This window comes from Python bivittatus, unplaced genomic scaffold, assembly GCF_059951505.1.
Source record: "Python bivittatus isolate LINGU-HERP-01145 unplaced genomic scaffold, Pbiv_v1 ctg000610_np1212, whole genome shotgun sequence".
Taxonomy (NCBI): Eukaryota; Metazoa; Chordata; class Lepidosauria; order Squamata; family Pythonidae; genus Python; species Python bivittatus.
In genome coordinates this window covers 38,850,559-38,862,480 of record NW_028277088.1, presented here as the reverse complement: position 1 = coordinate 38,862,480, position 11,922 = coordinate 38,850,559, and positions in this window count along the sequence as shown.

Below are 11,922 nucleotides of genomic sequence, written 5' to 3'. Positions count from 1 at the left end.
AATGGATGGCTATACAAATTGATTAAATAAATAAATAGGATCTTGCAAGCACACATATCTTAATGTGAATATCCCATACTGCCTTCTACATTGGTTCAGGTCCAAAGCATTGTTCTCCTGAATGAGTGCCCAATATTTTGTGGATCAAAGGTCCCATGTGAGTCATATAGAATGTATTAGAGCAAAGGGAAAGTGTGCCTACTCACAGTAAAGACAATCAAATGCTTAAACCCAGTCCATAAACTGTGTCCTTCCATCCTCTCTCCCCCATTTTATCTAGTCTTAATATCACTAAGTTTAATTTTAACTTGGTGGCGACTGAAGACTGAGGGAGAAGGGAGCTAAACCCCTGGGGTTAGGTACAGACTATAACTTAGTCTACAGCCAAAGCTGCAATCCTATCTCCGTTTTCATGGGAATAATGCTGTATGAACTCAGTGGGCCTATTGCTGAGCAAGTATTGCAAAATTGTTCCTTGTTGTTCAGGCACATCCAACTCCTCATGACTGAATGAACATCATTTCACCAAGACTGTCTGTCACTACTTTTTTCTTGTAAGCTCGTGGATTTGTCAACTGTGATAGTATCTAGCCACCTTGTCTTCTGTTGGCCTCTGTCAACTGCCCTAGAGTTTTCCAAACATCACAACCTTTTCACAATCTTCACATAATATGAAGGAGTCTTGCCTTCATATTATGTGTCCAAAATATTTAGCTTCATGATTCATGCTTCATTTAGTGTTGTGAATTGTTTTTATTGCTGTCCAGGGTATTCTCAACAATACCCAACACCATAATTGAAAGGGATCATTTTCTGTTTTTCTTCAGTGTTTTTCATGGCCTAGCTTTCACTGCCATATGTTACAACTGGGAAAACCATGGCCTTGACAATACATACTGTTGTTTTCAGTGTGATATCTTTGCATTTAATATTCTGTCAACTAGATTGGCCATACTGTTGCTCCTAACTACTGTCCTTTTCTCTGTTATTTTGTTCTTTGACTCTCTATAGAAAGAACAGTTTGGCTTTTGTAAATGGTTGGAATGTGGAAGCAAACTAAAGTCCTTTATACAAGTTCTTTATCACAAATACAGCTGCAGTTGTGGAAGAGGTGGTGAGTGACTAGTTTGGCACATCAAACTATTCCATAATGGTTTTTTTGTTGTGTTTTTGGTTTAGGGTTATGTGTGAACATAGTCACTGAATACATATATACATTAAATAGGCACATTAACTGTGTTTAATAATTCTTTCTTTAAAAAAATAAACAACTTTTAAATTCCTTCTTTCTGGAGCTGTTTCTTGCACATCACATATTATCTGAAAGAAAAAGATAATGGCTGTTTTCTTTGAACTTAGAGACAGGAAACCTGCAAAGAACAGCAATGACTGAAAAACGAAAGCAAGAACAAGTCATACTGGTGCCTACTAGTGCCTGTGGGGGGCAACTTTCTGTTCAAGATTTATTATATTACCATCTGTCACCAGTTATATATACATGGTTGCATACTGATGCTTAGCACCATATATGAGATCTGTTTGCTTGTTTGTTTAAAAATCACATTTATAAACTGCCCAACTCAGAATGAACTATAGTTCCTAGTTTAGTGAATGATGATATAAAATGATTGAACCGTTGTTAAATTGCAGAAAGACAAAATTATATTCAGTAGGAGAAAACAGCATTTCCTCATGTGGAGAAAAGGTTTGGCAAGTTTACTTTTGCATTTCATGTTGTGATTTAGGAAATAGGATTCACTACTATTAAGAAAAGTTGACATTCCTCTACACTGAAGGAGCGGTATGAATCAGTTCCATAAATAATTTTGATTCACAGAGATAAAAAATTAATTTGTTATTTTTAGTACTGTGCTTCTCTTTGCACAATTGTTGTTATAAAAGTGCAAACAAAATCTATGTGATGCTTTTCCATGCAGTACACATAAAAAGGACTTCATTCAAGATCACTCATAAATATATACAAGGTAAAACAGTAGTAATAGCAGTCCATAAAAAAAAAAAAATTTCAAAACCCCCATATTTCAAATATCACATCAGTGTTTCAGTGATTGGGTTCAGACATCATGCTAAACTAGAATTTGCTTGAGACCTGTTTGTTCACAAAGCCAGAACCAAACAAAGGGCAGATTTACACTTTCTGCTTGGCCCATCACCAATATAGGCCATTCAGTGCTTCCTCACTGCAGAAACGGATGACATTGTTTTCCTCCCACCCCCAGACCATTGAAAATGCACCCCATGTCTTCGCTTTCCAGCTTTGATTCAAAACTGCTGTTCTCCAACTCAAACTCACTCAAGCCTTTTGGAGGGGATGATTTCCAGTGCTTCATTCTATTCTAACAGCAGCTCACTTCCAATCAGCTGAGTGCTCCTCTCCTCCAGCAGATGCCCTGTGTAGTCATTTCATCCTGGCTACTGGCTGCTATGTTCTCTGTTGGTCAGGCTTTGCTTTTTAAAATAAATAAATAAATCTTGCAATTGATCCAATAGTGGCCCATTAAGTCAATGAACTATTTTCAACCCTAGAAATTCACACTCCACTCAACCTTTACGTCTCCCAGTGGGCACCCTTTCCATTTCTGCCCAAACTGGGTGAATCATACTCCCCTTGATTTCCCATCCCCACCTACTGTACTACAAAGCTTCCTTCCCCTTTTTTTATGTTTTAAAGTATCTTTAAATTGCAATGTAGGAATGCTTTGGCTTTGTTTCTGTGAAGTTGAACTATGAGTTCTTCCTTGCTCCAAAGTTTCCATGGACCTATGGAGGAATGGAGGAGCAAAGGAACAACTTGTCCCCTATTGCTTTGATTATTGTAGCATTAGAGCTATGATGGTACCATAATGAAAAAAGAAACAGGAAACGATCAAAGGAGATATGTGAGAAGGAGATGTGAAGGCATCCATGTGTGCTACTATCTGGGAAAGCAAAAGAAAGGCACAGAGACTAGTGAGGAGGGAAGAACCCCTAAAAGGAAAAAGCAGGCCCTGGTAGATGGGAGTGAGGTACTGAGGGTTGCCTTCCCTGCCAAATAAGAAGGGCAAAGGGCAGGAGAATAACTAATCAGGTGTTGTAGTAACCTTCATCCAGGCTGAGGACCTTCCCAGCTCTATTGCCAACCCACTCCAATCCAGATAGGAATTTCTGAATTTGGATTAAGAAAGAGTAATGGAGGACAAGCAGCTTAGGCTGCAATGTGGAATTCCCCATGATGTCAGGTTTAGCCCAAAGAACTCCAAGAGACAATGCAAATTCAGTTCTGCTGTGTTTATTAGCTACAACCTCTAGAAAGAATCTCCCCAGACTGAACCCTAGCTCCCAAGCCAGCCAGTCACAACACCGTGAATTCCTCAGGGAGGTGCCAGCCTCATCCTTTTGCACTTCCCACGCTCTTGCGGTGAACTAAGAATGCGCTTATCTCCCTGAGCCTGGCCTTCATAATTCCATTCCATCACAATAAAGACTTAATGTTGGTGGATTGGTTTTACTAACCCCAAAAATCCCAGTATCAATAGCCAACATTAATGGACAAAAATCTAATAAATTATTTTGGCATTTTGCCTCCCATAGACAAATAAACCACCTTTCCACAATCTGATGTCTTTTGGATGGGTTGGGATTGCAATCAGAAGTCATTATTCAGATAGTGAGAATTTCAGGGTAGGAAAGGGTGTCCTAAACTATGACTGGATTTAGAGCCACACTAGGCCATAGTCCCTTTAACCATGGTTCACTGAATAAGCCTCACCTGCAACATGGTTTAGATATCACAATGTCTGAGTTAAGACGACACACTCTTTATTTTATATGCCTTTAGACTAATTTGTCAATAGCACAAAGAACTGTAATTCTCCTAAAGTAAATCAATTTAAGAAGCTTGTGTATAACCACTTCAGAACTCTTCGCTTGCAAAACTGGAAAATGTTACTTCTGATTAGCAGAGGATTTGGGGGTTGCCATCACTGGCTCTATTCCTTCAAACTGCTTTTTGAGGAATTCTGAAGTGGCCTCTTAACTACCTGCAGATGGTTCAGGTTAACAATTGAATAGGATATTTGCAGCACATTAAGATGGCAATCCCCTTCATGGATCACTGCCTTGTCGTGGCGAAGGGGCTTGCGTAACTCAGTGAAGCCATGAGCTATACCGTGCAGGGCCACCCAAGACGGACAGGTCATGACAGAGAGTTCTGACAAAATGTGGTCCACTGGAGAAGGAAATGGCAACCCACTCCAGTATCCTTGCCAAGAAAACCCCATGAACAATGTTAAAAGGCTAAAAGATATGACGCCGGAAGATGAGCCCCTCAGGTCGGAAGGTGTCCAATATGCTACTGGGGAAGAGCGGAGGGCAATTCCAAGTAGCTCCAGAAAGAGTGAAGCGGCTGGGCCAAAGCCGAAAGGACGTTCAGCTGTGGATGTATCTGGAAGCGAAAAGAAGGTCCGATGCTGTAAAGAACAATATTGTATAGGTACCTGGAATGTAAGATCTATGAACCAAGGCAAGCTGGATGTGGTCAAACATGAGATGACAAGACTGAACATCGACATCTTGGGAATCAGTGAACTGAAATGGACGGGAATGGGTGAATTTAATTCGGGTGACCATTATATCTACTACTGTGGGCAAGAAACCCTTAGAAGAAATGGAGTTGCACTCATAGTCAATAAGAGAGTGGGAAAGGCAGTAATGGGGTACAACCTCAAAAACGACAGAATGATCTCAGTGCGTATCCAAGGCAAACCATTCAATATCACAGTCATCCAAGTCTATGCCCCAACCACTGATGCTGAAGAAGCTGAAGTTGACCGCTTCTATGAAGACCTACAACACCTTCTAGAACTAGCACCAAAAAGATGTCCTTTTCATCATAGGGGATTGGAATGCTAAAGTAGGAAGTCAAGGAGTAATCGGAATAACAGGCAAGTTTGGCCTTGGAGTACAAAATGAAGCAGGGCAAAGGCTAATAGAGTTCTGTCAAGAGAACAAGCTAGTCATAGCAAACACTCTTTTCCAACAACACAAGAGACGACTCTACACATGGACATCACCAGATGGTCAATACCGAAACCAGATTGATTATATACTTTGCAGCCAAAGATGGAGAAGCTCTATACAGACAGCAAAAACAAGACCAGGAGCTGACTGTGGCTCAGATCATGAGCTTCTTACTGCAAAATTTAGGCTTAAATTGAAGAATGTAGGGAAAACCACTAGACCACTCAGGTATGACTTAGATCATATTCCTTGTGAGTACACAGTGAAGGTGATGAATAGATTTAGAGGATTAGATTTGGTAGACAGAGCGCCTGAAGAACTATGGACGGAGGTCCGTAACATTGTACAGGAGGCAGCAACTAAAACCATCCCAAAGAAAAAGAAATGCAAGAAAGCAAAATGGCTGTCTGATGAGGCTTTACAAATAGCTGTGGAAAGAAGGAATGCGAAAAGCAAGGGTGAAAGGGAAAGATATAAGCAACTGAATGCAGATTTCCAGAGAATAGCAAGGAGAGATAAGAAGGCCTTCTTAAATGAACAATGCAAAGAAATTGAGGAAAACAATAGAATGGGGAAGACTAGAGATCTCTACAAGAAAATTGGAGATATGAAAGGAACGTTTAGTGCAAAGATGGGCATGATAAAGGACAAAAAAGGCAGAGACCTAACAGAAGCAGAAGAGATTAAGAAGAGGTGGCAAGAATACACAGAAGGACTATACAAGAAAGATCTTAATGTCCCTGATGTCCACGCTGGTGTGATCACTGACCTTGAGCCAGACATCCTAGAGAGTGAAGTCAAGTGGGCCTTAGGAAGCATTGCTAACAACAAAGCTAGTGGAGATGACAGTATTCCAGCTGAGTTATTTAAAATACTAAAAGATGATGGTGTTAAAGTGCTGCACTCAATATGCCAGCAAGTTTGGAAAACGCAACAGTGGCCACGGGATTGGAAAAGGTCAGTTTACGTTCCAATTCCAAAGAAGGGCAATGCCAAAGAATGCTCAAACTATCGCACAATTGCACTCATTTCACATGCTAGCAAGGTTATGCTCAAAATCCTACAAGCTAGGCTTCAGCAATACATGAACCGAGAACTACCGGATGTACAAGCTGGGTTTCGAAGAGGCAGAGGAACTAGAGATCAAATCGCCAACATTCGCTGGATAATGGAGAAAGCACGAGAGTTCCAGAAAAACATCTACTTCTGCTTCATTGACTATGCAAAAGCCTTTGATTGTGTGGATCACAACAAACTGTGGCAAATTCTTAAAGAGATGGGGGTACCAGACCACCTTACCTGTCTCCTGAGAAATCTGTATGCGGGCCAAGAAGCAACAGTCAGAACCGGTCATGGAACAACCGATTGGTTCAAAATAGGGAAAGGTGTACGACAAGGCTGTATACTGTCACCCTGCTTATTTAACCTATATGCAGAGTACATCATGAGAAATGCCAGGCTGGAAGAATCACAAGCTGGAATCAAGATTGCAGGGAGAATCATCAACAACCTCAGATATGCAGATGATACCACCCTAATGGCAGAAAGTGAAGAAGAACTAAAGAGCCTCTTGATGAGGGTGAAAGAGGAGAGTGCAAAAGCTGGCTTGAAACTCAACATTAAAAAACTAAGATCATGGCATCTGGACCCATCAATTCCTGGAAAATAGAAGGGGTAGAAATGGAAGCAGTAACAGACTTCATTTATTTGGGCTCCAAGATCACCGCAGACGGAGACTGCAGCCATGAAATTAAAAGACGCTTGCTCCTTGGGAGGAAAGCTATGGCAAACCTAGACAGCATATTAAAAAGCAGAGACGTCACCTTGCCAACAAAGATCCGCATAGTCAAAGCTATGGTTTTTCCAGTAGTAATGTATGGCTGTGAGAGCTGGACCATAAAAAGGCCGAGCGCCGAAGAATTGATGCCTTTGAACTGTGGTGCTGGAGAAGACTCTTGAGAGTCCCCTGGACTGCTAGGAGGTCAAACCAGTCAATCTTAAAGGAAATTAACCCTGATTGTTCATTGGAAGGACTGATAATGAAGCTCAAGCTCAGATACTTTGGTCACCTAATGCGAAGAGAGATCTCTTTGGAGAAGACCCTGATGCTGGGAAAGATTGAAGGCAAAAGGAGAAGAGGACGGCAGAGGATGAGATGGTTAGATAGCATCATTGAAGCAATGAGCATGAAACTGAGCAAACTCAGGGAGGCAGTGAAGGACAGGAAGGCCTGGCGCAATATGGTTCATGGGGTCACGAAGAGTCGGACACGACTTAACGACTAAACAACAACAACAAGATGGCAATATATAAATCACAAATTTCAAAGTTTTGCCACTAATCCCTTTAGATGACTATATATGTATACATATATGTATATGTATCAACACATTTACTTGTATTTCCTCCTCCAGTTCAAGGTTGAGCACAAATTTTTTATAGTGGTTCTAGGGCTATATTTTATTTTATTTTATTTTATTTTATTTTATATTTTATTTTATTTTATTATTTTATTTTTGGAAAGCCTAGCCGTGGAAAGCCTAACACAATACCTTTGTCTTGATTCATGAATGGTTGTGGCAAGGCACTAGTCAGATTCACACATTGCACCATGCCATAATAAGTTTAACTCATAGATCTTGACAACTATGGTTTGTGAAGACTGTCCTAAACTATAACTGAATTCTGTTATCACACTAGGACATGATTTAATTATAGTTTTTGAATAAATCGTATGGTTTATTCAGGTGGCTAAGTTGGCACAATACATTAACCCAAAACCAAACAAATCATGTTAAAGCTTAGTTACTATCTACACAATCAACCATCCATTATATCAAAAACAAATGCAACTCTGTTAATATTGGTGTGCAACTAAAATATAAAATTCTTGTTAAAGCAATATTTTTGTTAGTTCAAGAAGTCTTGAAGTATTTTGTGTGAACTCCACAATAGGAAAGATGTTTGAACAAAAACATTTTTTGTTTAGCAAAAGACAGAACTGCCAGGCAATCTTTATATTAGCAAAACTGTGGATCATTTAAGATATTGTAAAATGTACTGGCCCATCCTGGAGAATAATCGTAACGATCACCGCATGCCAAATTTTTCTGCTGTGCTTTCCTCTCAGAAACCAAGGAAACCTGTAGAGAACTTTCCATTCTGGTGAGGTAATCCTTCAAAACACAAAAGTTGTAATACATACACGCACGCACACGCACGCATGCACTGCCCAGTAGGTTTTTTGGATCCTTATTTCTTTTAACCTTTGAGCTGACTTCCTTCATCATAATAAATGGAGACCTCTGCAAATGTATGAACCTGATGGATGTATCAAACCATAAGTCTAGATGAAGCTATGTATCTCTTAACCAGCAGTGTCTGCAAGGGAGGTAAAAAACAAAAAATCAAGGTAGTGGTTGCAGCAGCACAATCAAAGCCCTGCCCCCTTGTACATGCATGTAACATAAACACACGTACAACAGAGCAGAGGCTTCAATTGTGCTGGCACAACAGTCACCTTGATCTTTTTAACACTCACCCCTCACAGAAGCTGATCTTAGCATCAGTACATAAAACTTCTCATATGCAAATGGTAGAATATGACTTCATTTTCTGTAGGATGGAATCTGGGTACCTCAATAGTTGCCACATTGTCCATTCATGAAGCCCAGCCTGGAAAGTCACTCTATTTCTTTGTGCAATCTGTTTGCAACTGTTATAGAAAAGAATATGAATCAAGAGGGCATTTTATTTCCTGTTATTTGCTGGGATTTCTTGTAGCAGGAATCCACATATTTTCATTGTTCTGGGTAATCACCCTGAATGTGTATGCACCAATATTTTTCCTTGCCCACGGGGATGTGCCTAGCCAAGAGTTGTAGATCTCTATCAAATCAGAAACAACCATCCTCCATACCCAGTGACTTGTCTTTCATCCAAACAATTCTGTGAAATATTTCAGTTATGCAGACAACTTTTGTACAGTGATAGCTGGGTGATGTAAATCACTACTGCAAAAGTCTTTCCCAAGAACAATCATAAAAAGAAGCCGAGCAGTAATTTCAAATGATGTACAGGGGTAGTTTATTCAAAGCTATCTCGGCTGCATTGTGTCACACACCCAGCTGGGGGCAGTTGTGTTTCTTTATCACCAGTGGTGCAGCAGAATCCCATATGCACCCCAGCAATGATAATAAATTGACGTTTGACAGCACGGATATTTAAATCAGGCCTGTGCAAATTGGGCACAATCTACCTTAGTGCCTTGCTTTGAGTGCTGGAAATGACGTCATCTCCCTTGGGGTATGAAAGGGACCATTAGAGGCGAGATGCTTTGCTTCATGAAATGTTGAGGTGAGGGCCAGTCCTCCTTGACTGGCACTTCGCTTTGCTGTCTGTGCTGTATGACTGCCTGTACTGGGCGTGTGCAGAAGTCCCTTGCAGGGCCAGAGAAGCATCTGAAGGCCGGGAAGAGGAAGGGCTGCTCTAATAGCACAGCTTCATTTCCCTAGGTGGATCATCATCAATGCCATGATTCCACTGCACTGTTTTCAGATCAAACTACCCCATGAAAGCTTTGCTGGTTTAAATATTAATCCTATGGTTTTTTAATATGATCATTGTTGTCATTCCTTACCAAGCATTTCAGCAGAAGTCATGGTGCAATCACTATATTTTATTTGTTTATACTTGTTTATGTATTTAAATTTGTTATAACCACCTAGCTCCAATAGACTCTGGGCAGTGTGCAAAACCTCCAAAATCCATAAAAACAGATTTATGTATTAATGAGCTGAACGTTTGCCTACCATGCACATGAAAATACACACATGAACTTTCAAGCATAGGAAACTGATTAGCTAGGTTTGAAAATAGCTGGTGCTTGTTTTCATTATCTGTTGTAGGCAGGTATTTTTATTGTTTAGAGTTGCAGCATAAAAAAGAAAAGAAAATAGTTTTATTTATTTGTCGTATTTATATAGCCACCCATATCACATAAAAGTGACTCTTAATCTTTCCTAGCATAGTGCAATCCCAAACATTACTACTATGTCACATTATGTTCAATTGGACTCACTCATGAGTAACTTTATATAAAAACTACAGCTTAGCTAAGCTGTACCTTAAAATGTACATTTAAAAACCTGCATAAAGTGGTACAGTTCAATTATAAGATATAGTTTTGGAAGGTTTTAAATAAGCTAATCTAACAGATGGAAATGTAGTGGAAAACCAAAATATAACTGTTTAGGTTGGGAGAAGAATTATTGTTTAGTTACAGTTAGCACTGTATGTAGTAGCGAAAGGGACTAATAAAAAAAAGCAATAGGCTATTGACAGCAAATTTTAAGTGGAAACAAATTTAATTTATAGTTGCAACTTTAAAGTGTCATCTTGAATAAAAAATATCATAAACACTGTGGAACTAATCTTGCAAATGCCTTTGTCCATTTAAAATTGTATCTTGCTTCAGTGCAGTGATTCATAATGCATAAAATGAAAAGTGTTAATCAAATATTTTACAGGACTGGGGTCATTTAATTTTCAACTTCTTAAAGAGTTTTGCTTTAAGACACATCATTGGAGACAGAACTATGTGATAATTAATAATATAATCAAGCTGTTAGTAGCTGCCAAGCATTCTTTGCCTTCTAATATAAAATGGAATTAACATTTTTTCCAGATTGGTGGAAAAATGCAGATCACTTAATTGATATTAATAAAATGTATATTAATAAACTATTTCAATCTTTCTCCAATCTAATGCACTGCAATTGTATTGGAATTCCAGTTCCCAGAATTCCTGGCTGAAAGTTTAAGAAAGGATGATTTATGTAGAGCTTTGGAGAATGATTGAATACTCATCTTATGGCTGTGAATGCTTCAAAAATGGTTCAGAAGAACTGTTTGAACTTTGTACAAACATAAGCCCAGCACCCTTCTGCTATTGCTTAAAGCACACATATCATTTTCAGACTTCTGAGCGAGCCTGAAAAAATGGGACAGCGTTAAAAGTTGCATTATATATGTGCTGTTTTAATTATTACATTCCTTAAAGCAGCAGCATCTTTTTTCAGGCTCTTACATGGATATCCTCAGGGAGGCAAGTGGGTGCAAATGATGAAACTTATGTGATGATGTCAACATATAAATGCCATAATTTATGTACTTGCATCAGAAAATCAGGATGCAAGTACATAATTGCAGCAGTTATGTGATGACATAATGTGCATATCATTTTGGCATCATCATGGTTTGGTGCTGTTGCCTCTGTGGGGGTGCTGTGCTTGTTCAAGGTCTGAAGCACTTTTTCTGAATCTTTTTCAAATGTGTGTACAGCCCTAGTTTATGTTATGCTAGAACCAAAGATAAGTTTCCAATATATGCTTATGTGTGCAACAGGCCCCCAATCCAAGAAGATAAAATAGAAAATACAGAAATGGCAGACTGATTGATTATGATAGTTGCAGGCCATCTACACTTAGGACAAGCCAATGAAATCACAGAGAGGAAGTGTTGGAGGAATAGGGTTGGCCACTTCTATCTAATATTTATGCAAATTTCTGATCCAGCAAGTGTTACTAAAAATCCACTGGAATTCTCTGAGATCAGAGTAGTAGATGGAGAGAAGTTACATGGAAGTTACACTTATTTTCTAAACTTCATTAAGAGTCTAAGGGACTCTTCAGGGGCTTCCTGAGAAGCCTGAGGACAAAATATTTATTTGACACTGACACCACTACCACTACCACACACATGCTTTCTTTTCACTGCAGTGAATGTTGGTATAATTCTTCTATAAAGGAGTTAAGAAATCCAAGATACTGCAGTCTTTTAACTGATCAGAATTTCTGCTCTGAATGAAAAATATCAACTCATCTGATCATTTCAAAACATGAA